General features: G+C 34.7%; 1 protein-coding gene and 1 non-coding gene across 4 annotated transcripts in view; one reads left to right on the forward strand and one right to left on the reverse strand.

Moving 5' to 3' along the window:
• Positions 1–16,741, reverse strand: part of Fnbp1l (formin binding protein 1 like) — a 120,910-nt gene that overhangs the window by 102,266 nt on the left and 1,903 nt on the right. The window lies entirely within an intron of this gene.
• On the forward strand, positions 10,552–10,653 carry LOC124968542 (U6 spliceosomal RNA). The gene has a single exon (XR_007105756.1). It is a non-coding gene; the product is annotated as a U6 spliceosomal RNA (small nuclear RNA).

A 16,741-nucleotide genomic window follows, 5' to 3' on the forward strand; every position in this document is an offset into this window, starting at 1 on the left:
GTAGAGTTCTTGCCTAGCATGAGTGAGGCCCTGGGTTCAAGCCTCAGCACCACAGCTTAAAAAAAAAAAAAAAAGAAGACATAGACTGGTAGATTGAATTAAAACACAAGACCCAACAATATGCTTTCTCCAAGAGACTCACCTCTTAGGCAAAGACATCCACAGACTGAAGATAAAAGGATGGGAAAAAACCTATCACTCATATGGATTGTGAAAACAAGCAGGGGTTTCCATCCTCATATCAGACAAAGTGGACTTCAAGCCAAAGTAAATCAGAAGGGACAAAGAAGGTCATTTCATTCTACTGAAGGGAATTATACATCAGCAAAATGTAATGACTGTAAATATTTATGCCCCAAACAATGGAGCCTCAAACAAATCCTTCTCAACTTCAAGAATCAATTAGACCACAACACAATAATATGGATGACTCTAACACACATCTCTCACTACTGGACAGATCTTCTAAACAAAAACTAAATAAAGAAACTATAGAACTAAGTAACAATAATTTAGACTTAACAGACATATATAGAATATTTCATCCATCAGTTAGCAAATACACTTTTTTCTCAGCAGCACATGGATCCTTCTCTAAAATAGACCATATCTTATGCCACAAAGTAACGCTTATTAAATACAAAAAAAATGGATACAATACCCTGCATTCTATCAGATCATAATGGACTGAAATTAGAAATCAACAATAAAATAAAAATAGAAGCTACTCTAACACATGGAGACAAAATATTACACTATTGAATGACAAATGGATAGAAGAAGAAGTCAAAGATGAAATGAAAAAATTACTTGGAGGTAAACAAGAATACTGATACAACATACCAAAATCTCCAGGACACTATGAAGACAGTACTAAGAGGAAAGTTAATCACAAGGAGCTTATTTATTAAAAGAATAAAAAGTAAACAAATAAATGACCTAACATTACATCTCAAAGTTCTAGAAAAAGAACAAATCAACACCAAAAAGACAGGAAATAATTAAAATCAGAGCTGAAATCAATGAAATTGAAACAAAAGAAACAACTGAAAAAATTGACAAAAAAAGTTAGTTCTTTGAAAAAAAATAAATAAAACTGATAAACCATTAGCCACACTAACGAGAAAAAGAGATAAAACCCAAATTACTAAAATACATGATGAAAAAGAAAATATCATGACAGACACTACTGAAATATAGGACACAATTAGAAACTATTTTGAAAATTTATACCCCAATAAAATAGAAAATATTGAAGACATCAACAAAATTCTAGAGACATATGACCTACCTAAACTGAAGCAGGAGGCCACACACGATTTAAACAGATCAATTTCAAGTAATGAAATAGAAAACACCATCAAACGCCTACTAATTAAGAAAAGTTCAGGACCAGATGGATTCTCAGCTGAGTTCTACAAGACCTTCAAAGAAGAATTAACACCAATACTCCTCAAAAGTATTCCACAGAAACAGAAAAGGAGGGAACCCTATCAAACTCATTCTATGAGGTTAATATCACCCTGATACCAAAACCAGATAAAGACACATCAAAGAAAGAAAACTTCAGGCCAATATACCTGATGAACATAGATGCAAAATCTCAATAAAATTCTGGCAAACTGCATACAAAAACATATTAAAAAGATAGTGCACCACAATCAAGTGGGGCTCATCCCAGGGATGCAGGGTTGGTTCAACATACAGAAATTAATAAACTTAATAAATAAACTTCATCATATCAATAGACTTAAAAACAAGAATCATGATCATCTCAATAATGCAGAAAAAGCATTTGACAAAATACAGCACCCCTTCATGTTCAAAACACTAGAAAAAATAGGGATAGTAGGAACATGCCTCAACATTGTAAAAGCCATATACGCTAAACCTAAGGCCAACACAATTCTAAACAGAAAAATTGAAAGCATTCCCTCTCAAAACTGGAACAAGACAAGGATGCCCTCTTTCACCACTTTCATTCAACATTGTCCTTGAAACTCTAAACAGAGCAATTAGACAGGAGAAAGAAATTAAAGAGATATGAATACGAAAAGAAGAACTCAAACTATCACTATTTGCTGACTACATGAGTCTATATTTAGAAGATCCAAAAAAATTCCACCAGAAAACTTCTAAAACTCATAAATGAATTCAGTAAAGTAGCAGGTTATAAAATCAACACCCATAAATCAAATGCGTTCCTGTACACCAGTGATTAATCTACTGAAAGGGAAAAACTACCCCATTCACAATAGCTTAAAAAAAAAAAAACTTGGAAATCAATCTAACAAAAAAGGTAAAAGACCCGTACAATGACTACTACAGAAAACTAAAGAAAGAAATTGAAGAAGACCTTAGAAGATGGAAAGATCTCCCATGCTCCTGGATAGGCAGAATTAATACTGTCAAAATGGCCATACTACCAAAACCATTATACAGATTTAATGCAATTTCAATTAAAACCCCAATGACATTCTTCACAGAACTAGAAAAAGCAATCATGAAATTCATTTGGAAAAATAAAAAACCCAGAATAGCCAAAGCAATCTTTAGCAAGAAAAGTGAAGCAGGAGGCATCACAATACCAGACCTTAAACTATACTAAAGAGCTACAGAAATAAAAATAGAATGGTATTGGTACCAAAACAGACACATGGACCAATGGTACAAAATAGAAGACACAGAGAAAAACCCACATAAATGCAATTATCTCATACTAGATAAAGGCACCAAAAACATTCACTGGAGAAAAGATAGCCTATTCAATAATTAGTGCTGGGAAAACTGGAAATCCACATGTAACAAAATGAATTTAAACCCCTCTCTCTTACCCTGCATGAAACTCAACTCCAAGTGGATCAAAGACTTAGGCACTAGATCAGAGATCCTGTGCCTAATAGAAAAAAATGTAGGCCCAAATCTTCATCATGTCAGCTGAGGATCTGACTTCCTTAACAAGACCCCTAAAGTGCAAGAGGTAAAAATCAAGAATCAATAAATGGAACAGATTCAAACTAAAAAGTTTCTTCTCAGCAAAAGAAACAATGTGAACAGAGAGCCTACAGACTGGGAAAAAATCTTTACCACATGCACCTCAGATAAAGCATTAATCTCCAGGATATATAAAGAATTCATAAAACTTAACACGAAAAAAACAAATAACCCAATCAATAAATTGGCTAAGGTACTGAACAGACACTTTGCAGAAGATATACAATCAATCAACAAGTACATGAAAAAATGTTCAACATCTCTAGCAATTAGAGAAATGCAAATCAAAATTACTCTAAGATTTCTTCTCACTCCAATCAGAATGGCAATTATCAAGAATACAAGCAACAAACATTGGTGAGGATGCGGGGGAAAAGGTACACACATACACTGTTGGAATGCAAAATGGTGCAACCACTTTGGGAAGTAGTATGGAGGAGATTCCTCAGAAAACTTGGAATGGAACCACCATTTGACCCATTTATCCCACTCCTCAGTTTATACCCAAAGGACTTGAAATCAGCATACTACAGTGACACAGCCACATCAATGTTTATAGAAATTCAATTCACAATGGAACCAACTATGGAACAAACCTAGATGTCCTTCAACAGATGAATGGAAAAAGAAAATGTGATACATATAAACAATGGAATACTACTCAGTATGAAATCACAACATTTACTGGTAAATGGATGGAGTTGGAGAACATCATGCTAAGTGAAATAAGCCAAACTCAAAAAACTAAAGGACGAATGTTTTCTCTGATATGTGGATGCTAATTCACAGAGGGTGGAAGGGGGCACTAGGGACAATACAGTTACTTTAAATTAGAAGGAAGGGGAAAGGTTTTTAAATTATGGGGGTAGGAAGGATAGGAGAGCGAAACAGACATTATTACCTCATGTACATATATGACTGCATGACCAATATGATCCTACAATACATACAATCAGAAAATTGAGAGGTTACACTCCATTTATGTATGATACATCAAAATGTATAAATGTATTCTACTGTCAAGTACAACTAATTAGAACAAATTTAATTTTTTTTAAAACAGGCCTGCTTTCAATTATTTTGGGTATACAACCAGAAGCAGATTGATGGACCATATGTTCAATTTTTTGAGGAACCACCATATCATATTCCACAGCACTACACCATTTTATATCTCACCAAGAGTACACAAGGGTTCCAATTTCCTCACACCCTTGACAACACTTGTTATATCCTGTTGTGTTCATGTTGGCTATACAAGTAAGTGTAAGGTGATGCACAGGGAATTTTTTAAGGCGTTAAAACTACTCTCTATATATTAGAAAGTTGGAAACATGATATTCATTTGTCAAAACTTAGAGAATAAAAAAATGAACCTCAGTGTATGCAATTTTTAAAAAATCATGCAGACAATCAGAGGATCCTAAAAAAAGAATGCAGACTGAAAGAATAATCTATTTTACAAATATATGAAACCTCACTAAAGGAAATGGGGGGAAGTGCTCATCTAATGAATCTAAAACCAAAGGTAAAAAGAAATGTACATAATCTCTATATTCTAATTGATAAAGTAATTTAACACAGGGGTATGGGTTAACAACTCTGATATCACTATACATGTATACTGGAAATGAATAAGCAAAAGATGACAGCTAGAGGAAGTTGTTGGAGAGAATATTTACGGACAATCAAGGAGGAAGGTCAGAAAGAAATCTGTGGTAATGGATCAGATGTGGAGATGTCAATAAGAACTCAGACAATATAGATACAGATATTTACATACAGAAATTTTTATAGATATGTATATAAACACAGGCTAGTATACACACATATATTTCTTCATATTACCAGCAAAAAGGGCCTAAAAGCAATGACATCCTAGCAGCAATGAGTCCCTAATCTTGGTTTCTAATAACATTCTCCAATAAAATGAACCAAGACTCTCTGAAGAAATGGCTAATTCTAGGACTGGGACAGGAAATACACAAGAAGAATCTTGAGCACCTTGTAATCCCAGAAAGTAAGAAAGTGCTAAACACATACACACAGACACCAATATTGATGGGAGTATGTTAAAGGAGCACAGGAAGACAACTGAAAGAGCTCCAACAGACAAATGTGAAACAACGTGAGCCTCAAAACTAATGAAATACCGAATCAAAGCTTAAAGTAAATAATAAACATCTACAAGATCATACTGGTATAAAAATTGATTAAATTAATAAATAGAGCAGAAGTAAAATCTCTTGTGCAAAATTCCAAATTATAGAAATATGCCACCCAAAAAAAAGGGAGTATAACACTCCTCCTCCAATATGGGTTTCACATAGTTATTCCCCTAAGAAAGAATACAGTATAAAGTGGAATGGGCAGCTGGGGCTGTAACTCATTGGTAGAGCACTTGCCTCACATGTGCAAGGCACTGAGTTCAGTCCTTGGCACCACATAAAAATAAATAAAGATATTGTGTCCATCTACAACTAAAAAATATTTTTTAAAAAAAGTGGAATGGGAAGGACTGGGGATGGAGCTCAGTAGTAAAGCACCCCTGGAAAGAAGAAGGTGGAGTGTGGAAAAGGAAGGAGGAAGGATAAACAGAAAAGGGAGGAGGGGAAGGAAGAGGAAGGAGAAAGGGATAGAGTATACAGTGGAAATTTGACAAACACTACTTCAGTCAGGTAACCAAGATCAAAATCAACAGTGATAAATTCTGATAATACTCTATACCATGAAATAATGTGATGAAAATAGCACCTAGTCTTCCTTCCCAAAACCCATAATCCCATGATCCCATCTGATCATGAGAAAACAGACACATTCCAATGTAGGGACATCCTACAACATATTAACCAATATTCCTCAAAATTCTAAGGGTCATCAAAAACAAGGAAACTCAGAAAATGCCACAGACAAGAAGTACCTAAGATAACATAATAACTATACATAAAGTGGAACAGAAAAAGGGAATTAGGTAAAAACTAAGGAAATCTGAATAAACTTGGACCTTTAGAGCCTTTAGTGAATAATGTATCAATAGTTGTTGGTTAACTATATCAAATATAACATTTTAGGGTTGGATCCTCAGCACCACATAAAAATAAAATAAAGGTACTATGTCTACTTGCAACTAAACATATATATATATATATATATGTAAATAAATAAAATGAAATAATAAGAGGGCAGGAGTAAGTAATATGGGAACTCTAATCTGTACTATCGTCTCAATTTCCTTGTAAATCTAAAAATATTCTAAACAGAAAGTCTATCAACTTAAAGATAAAAAGAAAAGCAAATTACAGTAATTACGCACTGATGGCCTCTTACTGGGAATTATACCTTGGTGACTAAGGAGCCCAGATAAATACATAAGTTCTTTATTGTTCCCAATATCCAGGAAAACTTCATAGACACAAAATAAATTCCTAGACTTCTGTTTCAGAACTTTTTCCTCAGTCTCTGAAATGCCTTCTCATTGGTCTGGGGTCAAAACGAGTCCACCACACTTTCCCCATTAATTCTGGATTTTACTAACTCAAAACACCCAAACATTCTGGCAGGTGATGTCACCAAGGAATAGTATGGCAAGAAAACAGTAGTCCAAATAACCCAACTAAGATACACAAGCCGTTACTAACAAGACTCTTAAAACAATGGTGGGCTAAGATACCTGAAGATGCTATCTCTGCTAAAACATCTGTTGTCACTTACATTTATGGTCTTTTCTGTTATTATTCAAACATATACGCTTTATCTCTAAGAAGCCATCATTAACTCTTTAAGGACAGAGACCATAAATTCTATTCCTTGGACTACCTTACACCTATTTCCCCTTCTTCCTAACAGAATTCTAATTTTGTTCATGTAGCAATGATTCCTGCTCTGGACAGTGAGGCTTAAGGGGAAGGCTGTTATGGAGTTTCTAAGAAAGCTTTCTGCACTCCTGATAATGAGACAGACACAGTCAATCATCCTTTTTTCTCTGTCCACCTTAAATACAGACATCAAAGTTAGAGCTACAGTTACCACCTTGCAACCCTAAGAGAAAACTGAAAACTGCACAGGTGGTAACTACTCTGACAGTGTTGAGTCATGAACCCATGCCAATGATAGCCTACCTCCAAACTTCTCATATAAAACAAAATGTTAGGTCCTAAGAGCTTTAAGAAAGAAGGAAAATGGAGGGAGAAAAAGAACAATCACGTTGTGGCTCTCAATACCATTAATAGCAATGGTATATACGATTTCAACAGCTGAACTTGTTTTTACCTCAAAAAGATTATGCATTCCTCCTTGGTATTCACAATAGAACTGGAAGAGAAGTACGGAAGAAATACCAAGCAAATCCCTTAAAGGGATCAAAAACTTCAAACAGTCCAAGCCCTTAAACTTACAGGTAGAGCGTATCAGAGCTCAGTATGCCTTAATCTTGATAGACATCTTTCCATAGTTCTGAAATCACAAAATATCAAAGGAAAGCATCTAACACAAAAGACAGAAACCAAAACAAAGAAAAAAAGCAAACTTGGAGGTTGTGAACATTAGCAAAGACAAGAAAACTAAACAAGAAACTTTTTTCCTTTATTCTTGACAAGTAAAATCTATATATTTATAGTTAACATTTTAATGTATTATATACACTGAAGAATGACTAAATTAAACTATTGAACCTATGCATTAACTTTGTGAGAACACTTAAAAATCTACTATCTTGGCACTTTTCAAATATACAACACGTTAATAACTGCGGTCACCATGATGTACAATAGAGCTCTCAAATTCATCTCTCCTACTGTAACAGTGGTTCACTTTACCTTTTGAACACAGCCCTTGCTGCTTATTTTAAAAGGTACATATTTTTCTTTTCCTCTTCTCCCTCTCCCCATCCCTAACCCAGGGGCAGGGAGCAAGATTGCCTTGAGTTATCTGTTCTCCACAGGAAGATGTCACCAGAAGAACTAGGAAGTGACTATCTCCCAAATTAACAAGTGAATTTCAACATACCATCAGGATGCACCTGAGACCCCTGCCAGGGCACACCTGGAACGGAGCCTTTGATAGCTTCTTTAAAAGCCCCTCCCCCCCACCCACCATGGGCAGAATCACAGCCTCTGTGACAGGAGTCCCAGAGCAAAAGCAGTAAGACTTCCTTTTTCTCAACTGTCCTTGCTATTGGACTGGCATGAGCATAAGAATACTACCTAACTGAAATTTTGTATCCTTTGACAAACACCTCCCCACTCCACGAGTGGTCTCTGGTAACTATCATTTTATTCTGTTTCTACAAGTTTAAGACTTTTTTACAATCCATACATAAGTGAAATCATGTGGAATTTGATTTTCTGTGCCTGGCTGATTTCACATAATACAATGTCCTCTGGGTTCATCTATGTGGTCCCAAATGACAGAATTTCCTTCTTTCAACAGCTGAACAGTATTCCAATGTATATAAACATTTTCCTTTATTCGTTCATCCATTGATGGACACTTAGGTTGATTCTTCTTTTAGTCCACTTGTGCTACTATAACAAAATATCTGAGACCAGGAAATTTATCAAAAAACAAATTTATTTCTCATAGTTCTGAGGTTGGGAAATTCAAGATTAAGAAATCAGTAGAACTGGCATCTGCTGAGGACTATTCTCTGCTTCTAATTCGGCACCTTGATGTTGTGTCTACACATGGTAAGAGGGGAAAAGGGGATGAAAGGGGTGAACTCTCCTGCACAAGTCCCTTTATAAGGGCTCTAATCATATTCATAAAGGCAGAGTCCCCAGAGCCAAATTATCTTTTAATACTGTTGCATTGTGGGATGAAGTTTCAACATGAATTCTGGAGGGGACACAAACATTCAAACCAAATCCAATCTTGGCTACTGTGAGTAATGCTACAATGAATGGGAGAACAGACATCTCTTCAACATACTGATTTCAGATGCTTTAAATAAATACCCAGCAGTGGGATTGTTGGATCATATGGCAGTTCTAGTTTTAATTCTTTAAGGCACCACTACACTCTTTTTAGATAATGGTTATACTAATTTACATTCCCACCAATAGTGTACTGGGGTTCCCTTTTCCCTAAAGCATCAACATTTATCTTTCATCTTTTTGGTAATACCCATTCAAACAGGTGTGAGATGACATCTTCTTAGGTTTTAATTTGCATTTCTCTGATGATTAGTGAGGTTGAACATTTTTTTTTACATACCTGTAGGTCACTTGTATGTTTGTTTTTAATGGTGCCAGGACTGAGCCCAGGGCATTGTGCATGCTAGGCAAGTGCTATACCACACTAAGCAATACCCCAGTCCCTGTATGTCTTCATTTGAATAATGCCTATTCATGTCCTTTGCCCAATTTTTAATCAGGTTATTTGTTTTCTTGATATTGAGTTCCTTATATATTTTGAATATCAATAAACTGCCTTGCAAATTTTTTTTCCTATTCCATAGGTTGTCTCTTCATCTTGATGTTTTATTTGCTGTGCATAAGCTTTCTAGTTTGATATAAATCCATTTTTCTACTTTTGGTTTTGTTGCCTATGCTTTTAAGCAACAAAAATTTTTGTATGGACCAATGCCATGGAGCTCTTTCCCCCTGTTTTCTTCTAGTATATTTACAGTTTCAGTTTTTACAATTAAGTCTTTAATCCATCTTGAGTTGATTTTTTAATTAGGTGTGAGATGAAGAGCTAATTTTATTCCTTTGTACATGGATATCCATTTTCCCCAAAAAACTTTCTTTGATCTAGATAAAAAACAGATTATTGCTCCAAAATGCAAGTAGAAAATACTACTTTAAACATACATTCAGAAAACAAAATAACAAAACCAGCTTAGATATTAAAAATACAATAGCAAAAAATCTTGAATTCAACATCAGAACTTCCTATTTCCAGTCACAGCAAGTTAGGTTATTTGGATCAATTATCACTATTTCACTTGATTAAAATTGTAATATAATCTATACAAAATGTATTTCAAAAAAGGTAAATATAAGCCAAGATAATAAGGAATTGCAAGGTCACAGTAAAATAAAAAAGAAGATTCAGAAAAGCATAAAAGCACACAAACTGCTTCTGCCCTAGGATGTTTGCCAATCCCAAAAAAATCAAATCTTTGCTTTGATATCACAGCAAGAGATATGGGGAAAGAAATCAGAATTCAACAACCACACAATAGAATTTCAAGCCTTAAACTTGGTTTAAGGTAGTCCCAAACTAGTATTGACCCCAGTACAAGGCAGAAGAAAATACAAACACCATACATACAATAAAATATACAACTAAACAGTGAAACGATTCTCACAGACATTATATTAAATGGAAGAAGTCACATGCAGGAGTATATATTGTGTGATATAATTTACAAGAAGTTAAAATCTAGTCCATCCTGATATAAATCAGAACAGTTTTTACCTTTGAGAAGGATATTTAATTGAGATAGCATATGGAAGTTTCTGTATCTTGATCTTGGTAGGAGTTACGAGTACAAACATTTTAAAAAATCCTTAAGTGCTCACTTCGTCAGTACATATGCTAACACTGGAACCATACAGTACATATGCTAACACTGGAACCATACAGTGGAACCATACAGCCAAGATTAGCGTGGTTCCTGAGCAAGGATGACAAATTCATGAAACGTTCCACATATTTAAAGAATGAAATTATGGCATTTGCTAGTAAATGGATGGAACTGAGACTATCATGCTAAATGAAATAAGCCAATCCCCAAAACACCAAAGACCAAATGTTCTGATATGTGGATGCTAACCCACAACAAGGAGAGTAGGGAAAGGAATAACAGAAGTTCACTGGATTAGACAAAGGAGAATGAAGGGAAGGGAGGGGTATGAGAATGGGAAAGAGAGAAGAAAGAATAGGACATAACTTTCCTTTGTCATATATGAATACACAACCAGTGTAACTCCACATTATGTACAACCACAAGAATGGGATCCTAAATTGGAATGAGTTGTACACCGTGTATGTATAATGTCAAAATACACTTTACTGTCATGTATATCTAAAAACAAAAAAATGAAAAATGAAAAAATGTAAAGAACATTTTATAGTTAGAAAATATTTTACCATAAATATGTACCTTAGGCACCAATTAAAAATAAATGTTAAAATAAAAAAATAAAATAAAATTGCATAATCTCAAAAAAAATCCTTAAGGGAGGTGTGTAAGGAAGAATGAAGGAACTCTGGATTGTGCAGAGGGATGAGAGGAGGGGTCCGGGGGTGGGGATGGGAAGGATGGTAGAATGAGACAGACATCATTACCCTATATACATGTATGAAAAAAACTTTTTTAATATGTATCACTGTCAAAAAAAAGATAATGAAAAATTTTTCAATACCACATATTACTTTACTAAGATTTCTCTGAAATGCTCACATTTCTCCTGTTCCCAAATGAAACTGATGTGTACTAAGAGTAAAAAAAAAAAAAAGAAAGAAAGAAAAAAGAAATAAATACATAAAAGGGCTTAGAGAAGGGGAAAAAAATCCTTAAGCTGTACATACTAGATTTGCATATTTTATGAATGTTACACCTTAATGAAACTTTAAAAATGAAGGTGAAATAAAGAAAATTCCAGATAAAAAATATAACTAATATTAATTATATTCAGCCTTGGCAAATAGTACAAAAATGTTAATTTAGTTTATAATCTAGGTTGGTCCAGAAGGTTGATTCAAAAGCAACAGTTTCTGTAGTTGTTTATTTTTTAAAAAAGCTATTTATGACAGCTATTCTATTTCAATGATTTTGACTTTTATAATTTATACTAGAAAAAAATCCCCTACCATTCACATTTACCAAAAATCTTAGTCACCTTAACATTTTATTCTCTGAAAATCAATTTTTATCAATTTATTAATAGCCTCAAACAATTTACACTGACCTGCTTACATATATGACCATTCATCAATAGTCAAAGCATGTAACAAATTGGGTGTTCACTGTTACAATTTTAGAATCTAGAAGGCCATAAAATATGCTATCATGGGCTGGGGAGATAGCTCAGCTGGTAGAGTGCTTGCCTCACAAGCACAAGGCCCTGAGTTCGATCCCCAGTACCGCAAAAAAAAAAAAAAAATGCTATCACTTAAGACAATCAATTATAATCAAATAAAAGAAATGAGAATGCCAGACAAACAAATGAGAAAACAAATGAGAATTTTTTCATATGAAAAGTCACTAGTTGTATTTCCAAATTACAAAAAGGACACCTAATGTCACACAAAGACATGAAAGGTACAGTCCTCTTTCAGAATCCACAGAAGACTGGCTGTAGAACATCCCACAGATACTATCTGAAGATGTTCAAATCCCTCATATAAAATGCCCTAGTATTTGCATGTAACCTATGCATGTCCTCTTGCACATTTTCCAAAAAATTTTAAATCTCTGAATTATTAATACCTAATACAATGTAAGTGCTATGTAAATAGCTATTGTACTGAATTGTTTCAGGAACAATGACAAGAAAAACTTTGTATACATCCTGTATAAGGTGTAATCTTTTTTCCTGAATATTTTCAATCCAGGGTTGGTTGAATCTGCATGTGTAGAACCCACAGAGGACCAACTGAGTACACCTTGAGGGAAAAAAACTAAACCACCTCAATATTCAAAACATAATTTGAATATAAAGTATAAAAATCCATTGAACTCGTCCACTGAGTCAACAAATATTTGAGAGCTTACTGAATGCCAATTCCTTTCCTGAAAATTGAGTATATAGTAGGGACACAGCCAAAACACAACAAATAACATTTACTCCTAAAAACAGCAAAATAATAGTGCGCCAAAAATAGGAAAATCTGCCTCTACACATTTATGCTTTTCAAACTATAACAAGTATAGAATACTATTTCACATCCCTCATGAGATTCTTTAAATCTGCTAATTAGTTTTCTATCAAGAACTCAAAGAAAAATTGCCTCTAAACAGCAAATACTAATAACTAATTTGGATTCAATAGGGATATTTTATGATAAAAATTTTCTCCTTATTCTTCTCTTGGGTTCCATACAAAGTCTAAGTGCTGAATCCCACATTAACAAAGAAGTCAGATATTATCTTAAAACACCTAACAGCATCCCTTATGCTGTAAAAGTTTCAAAGCACTAGTCAATGAAAATTTTGCAAAAGCAATCAAAGATTTTACCACAACTTATTTTAGGAAAAAAAGAAAAACAATGAAAGGCACAGATGACAATATTACCTTATCCATAGCCCCAATAGCCAGCTGCTTTTAAAGCATTTTTCATTCTATCAAATGACTTCTTAAGTACTTTAAAATTTTGTTACATGAGAAAACTCTGCATAAATAAGCTCATAAAACTAATAGTTAAAGTTGAAATGGGGGCATCAAAACTTACTATATTTTCCCAATACTATATTTTCCCTTATCTTCAGAAAAAACTCTAGTAACTAACTTGATGTAAAAGTAAAAAGAGTAAGTCACAGATAAGGGGGGAAGACAGTACAAACAAGTTGCAGTAATAATGTAAGTAAAAAAAATACAACTGATTTCAGAACCAATATCATATTATTAAAAGAACCAACATACTTCAAGTATTTTTGCAGGAGTGATAATATCAATACAGCTTTCATCTTCTAAAACCTAGAGGAATTCCCCTTCCAAAGAAATTAGAAGAAAGAGGTAATCCCTCCTACTAACACAAACTAAGATTTCTTTCTGTGGATTTTTAAATGGTCTAAAAGATCTGAAAATTTGGTTAATTATACATTAATACCTAGTTACACACACACACACACAGTTCATGAGACAAGCATTCAGCCAGACCAATCTCTTTGCCTGGTCCCAATCAACCCTTCATCACTTTTCAGGCATTCTACCCTTAAATTCAAGTCAAATCTAACCACCACACTAAGGTCAGTGCAGCCAACTGAAAATCCTCCCAATGTTAGGCTCTATGCCAGGCAGTATGCTGATAGCCGGAGAAAGCAATGAATCAGACAATGAATAAGCAATGAATAATACATGATCTCTGCCCTCTAGGAACTTCTCAGGAACTCCCACATGTAAAAACCCTCCTCATTTCAAAACCCAGGTGAAATGATACAGCCTTCCTAAGAGTTCCCTACAAAAATGGAGTAATATTTCACAGTTTTAAATTCCATTTCTCACTCTTTACTTGCTTCAGGTTACTTCTAAAGTCTTATTTCACTATATATGTTATTAGAGGCTCATGCTGTTAACCAATTGATCTTTTATCATTCCCCCCCAGAAAGCCTAGCTTAGTGCATAGGCTATGGTAAGCAAGAAATACACGTGTTGAATGACCAAGCATTGGCTTTTTTTATATTTTGTGGTATGTTAGATATACACGGTTGAACTAAAATATAAGGTGATTTTTGTATCCTATAAAACAAAGCTTTAATGTATTTTTTCTACCAGTTAATATGCTGTAGGTATGATTATATTCTCCCCAAAGTATCTTTTTTTGCTCTTAAGCTGAAGATGTTTAAAGATTAAAGATTATTAGATACCATTTACTGATAGAGAAGATACCTGGTGATAAGCCATTACTATTCTCTTACCATGGTTTCTATCTATAAACAAGGGTTGATAACAGAAAAAAACAGGTAGAAAAAAATTTTTGTTTTTTGTTAAGTTTTCAGCCAAACACATTTTATAGATTGGAAAAAGGTGAAAAGAGAGCAAGTATCTTAAGAAAAAGGCAGTCGGGCGCGGTGGCACACACCTGTAATCCCAGCAGCTCAGGAGGCTGAGGCAGGAGGATCATGAATTCAAAGCTAGCCTCAGCAACTTAGCAAGGCACTTAACAACTCAGCAAGACCCTGTCTCTAAATAAAACATTAAAAAAGGGCTGGGGATGTGGCTCAGTGGTTAAGCACCCCTGGGTTTAATCCCCAATACCACAAAAAAAAAAAAGAAGAAGAAGAAAAGAAAAGAAAAGAATAGTGGGGCTGGGGAGATAGCTCAGTCAGTAGAGTGCCTGCATCGCAAGCACAAGTTCCTGGGTTTGATCTCCAGCACCAAAAAAAAAAAAAAAAAAAAAAAAGAAAGAAAAAAAGAAAACAAAAAGGCAGGGAAGGGGAGTGGAAAAGAGCAGCACCCGAAGTAGCAAAGAAAAAGAAACATCTGTTAGAGGCAGCTCTCCAATTCCACCTTAATTTTGTCAGAATGGAATGGAGATATACAACAGGTGCCTAGATAACTCTCACCCTCCTTCATTGATACCAATACTATCTGTAATACAATGCTGAACAGGACAATTTTTTTTAACCCAACAGAAAGGAAAGTAAGATACAAACAAATATTGCCAGGCACACTGTCTCATGCCTGTAATCCCAGGCACTCAGAATGCTGAAGCAGGTGGATCACAAAATTGAGGCCAACCTCAGCAACTTAGCAAGGCCCTAAGCAAATTAGTGAGACCCTGTCTCAGCAAAAAAATTTTTTTAAAAAATTAAAAAAGTAAAAAGGGCTGGTGACATAGCTCAATGGTAAAGCACTGGGGGATCAATCCCCAGCACCAAAAAAAAAAAAAAAAAAAAAAAAGACAAAATATTTATCCTATGACTATTTCTTAAGCTTTGAATACACAAGTAATAAGCTAGGGCAGCACCTAGTTCAAAACCACTCTGTGCCAGACATAGTGGCGCACCCCTGTAATCCCAGCAGCTTGGGGGGTTGAGGCAGGTAGCAAATTCAAAGCCAGCCTCAGCAATGGTGAGACACTAAACAACTCGAGACCCTGTCTCTAAATAAAATACAAAATAGGGATGGGGATGTGGCCCAGTGGTTGAGTTCAATCCCCAGTACCAAAAACAAAAACAAAACAAAACCAAAAAAAAACACATCCTGGGCAACGCGGCAAGACCTGTTTCAAAAAATAATAATATAATCTGGTAGTCCCATAATAAAGAAAATACACCCAGAAAATGTAGGCTGGAGGGAGGGAGTTGATAGGAATTGGTCAAGAGAGGACATTCAAGATAGTGATAACAATGTAGGTTACTATATTGGAGTAACAAAAGTAGTACAGGTTGAGAACTCCTAATTCAAAAAACTGAAATCCCAAATTTTTTGCCAACATGCTGGCCCAAATGGACAGTCAAAACACAGGCACAATAAAAATACTGTATAAAATTATCTTCAGGCTATGTGTATAAGGTGTATATGAAACAAATGAATTTTGTGTTTAGATTTCCAAAGATATCTCATTAAGTAAATGCAAGTATTCCAAACTCTTTTTAAAAAAAAAAAAAGAATGGATATTTCTGTTCTGGTGCCAAGCATTTCAAATATCACCTCAAAATGACTAAATTTGGTCAGGGTAGAGTCAATATTTTAAGTCTTTGTAATAAATATCACTGTACATACACTATACTTCCTGCATACCACACACAAAAATTGCTTTATTATTTAAACAAAACGAAATTCCTACAGCACTTTCATGATCTTTGAAAAAATGACACTGAGCCAGGCATGATGGCTGTAATTCCAGCAACTCAGGAGGCTGAGGCAGAAGGACAACTTCTATACCAGGTTCAGCAACTTACTGAGATCCTGTCTCAAAATAGAAAGTAAAAGGTGCTGGGGATGTGGCTCAGGGGTTAAGCGTTCCTGGGTTCAATTCCCGGTTTAAAAAAAAAACGTAAAAATAAAAATATCATAGGGTGATCACGACTTGGGAGGATGAGACAGGATAATCGCAAATTCCAGGCCAGCCTTGA

This window comes from Sciurus carolinensis, chromosome 1 (assembly GCF_902686445.1).
Source record: "Sciurus carolinensis chromosome 1, mSciCar1.2, whole genome shotgun sequence".
NCBI classification, from domain to species: Eukaryota; Metazoa; Chordata; class Mammalia; order Rodentia; family Sciuridae; genus Sciurus; species Sciurus carolinensis.